The following is a 2,078-nucleotide window of genomic DNA, read 5'->3' as shown; positions in this document are numbered from 1 at the left end:
GTAACTGAAACTCGATAACTGTTGCTATCAACACTACCCCCTTCTTCCAGTCCATGACAGCCACCATCCTGCTCTCGGATTCTGTGTGTTTACTCATTTATATACCTCACCTAGATGGCCTCGTGCAGGACTGTCACAAGCATACTTCACTTAGTATAACGTCTTCAGGACTCATTCATATTGTCTTTTGTAAAAATGAGAATGTATTTACAGTTATGTTTTTGGATACATAAATCATAATATTATCACTATGTATGTGGTTTTGAAATGTATGTAAGTGGATTGGTGATGTTTACCTCATTCTGTGATTGGTACATACATGTGTAATTTAATTTATATGTATTAATAATAAATTTTCTCTTATATGCAGCAAAATAATACCATTTCAATTTCTTTATGGCATTTTTTGTTTTATAACATTCTAAATTTGATGAAATCACATTAGTTTGCTTTGCAAATTATCCAAATTCAACAAAATTAATTAACTGTGGGGATTCTACTAAATTTAAGTACTCTGAAAACATTAACAATGTAGCTATGTGTCTTCCAAATTAAAACACATTTATTGTTCATAATAAATATCACATAGAAATACAGTAGACTTTACATAGTCACATTAGTCAGGTCTTTATTTACTTTTACCATACAAATGCTTTTTCTTAATAAATTGAATCTTCTTTTTCTTCACTTTGCTCTTAATCCTGGCCCTGATCATATCACACTATCTGTTTTGCCACAGGTAAATTTTTTCCACATTTTGTCATTCATATGTAGCTTGTTACTGATTAACTTTATACTTATGTACTTTTAACAGAACATTAGAATTTTGCAGATATTTAAATTAATTTGTATTATATACTGAATAACTCTTTCTGCAAGTTCCCTTAGAAGTATGACTGGAGCATAGAAGTCAATCTCTAAATATAAGTTAACTCGTTTATCTTTGCTTTTCCCCTGAAAGAATACATACCAGTGTTTAATGTTGATTATCTAATTCATAAGAACCACACAGTATAGTATATTAAGAGAAGGTATGCATAGTTTTATCCACATCCTTTGTCCTACATATTTTACATCATTTTCCTCAAGTTATGGATCAAGAGATTCAGTATGGTGATAACAGTGGTGTAAAATTTGGACACCAGTTTATAAGTGTCAAAGGAATGCCTGAACTCAGGTTGCACATACATAAATATCAGAGTCCCAAAGGACACTGTGTCCACTCTCAGGTTGGACCTGCAGTTCACAAAAGCCTTGTGCCTATGCTCAGCTGAGTCCATCCTGATAATGGTTAACAGGAACAGCAAGTAAGATGCAAAAACAATGAAAAGGAATAAAATGAAATTAAAAACTGAGGATCAGGGTGCCTGGGTAGCTCAGCTGGTTTAGTGTCTGACCTATCTTTCAGTTCAGGTCATCATCTTATGGTTCACTGGATCAAACCCCTTCTTCAGGCTCTGTGCTCAGAGCACGGAGGAGAGGACAACCTATTTCTACCTTTTGTAAAGTATATAATAAATATTTACCTAAAACCAAAATATTCTCTCCTTTGGAGGTGCATTTTCATTATAATTGACATATGCCAAACAGTTTGTAACACATTAGGTGCATGTTGTATTTTATTTTATTTATTTATTTATTACTTTATTTTTTTTAGAATGTAACACTATTTTTTAACATATGCAATTATTTTCCATCATTTACAATACAGTAGTTACAATGACACTCCAAATGGATAAGCATAGTAAAAATTCAAAACCCCAACTTCTATTTCATGTAATTAGACTTATACAGAAATTAGAAGGTTAAGTAACAACTAATCACCTAATTTCACAGCTATCTGAAGTGGCAATCAGTATATAGCAGCTTATCTATGATACATTCAAGATAAATGATATAATTTATTACTTGCCCATAAGCTACAACACAGCCTGCTTAATAATACCTTTCCTTAAATTCCACCTCTATAACAATATACTTGAGGTCCATGCAAAAAAGTAGCTACCTTTTATATATGAAATGGATGATTAAGTCTTTGGTGTTGTAAAAGCAACTTCATTTAAACATAACCACCCCCC

The sequence above is a fragment of the Suricata suricatta genome, chromosome 11 (genome assembly GCF_006229205.1).
Source record: "Suricata suricatta isolate VVHF042 chromosome 11, meerkat_22Aug2017_6uvM2_HiC, whole genome shotgun sequence".
Taxonomy (NCBI): domain Eukaryota; kingdom Metazoa; phylum Chordata; class Mammalia; order Carnivora; family Herpestidae; genus Suricata; species Suricata suricatta.
The sequence above is the reverse complement of the archived record's forward strand: the minus strand, read 5'-3'. Positions refer to the sequence as shown.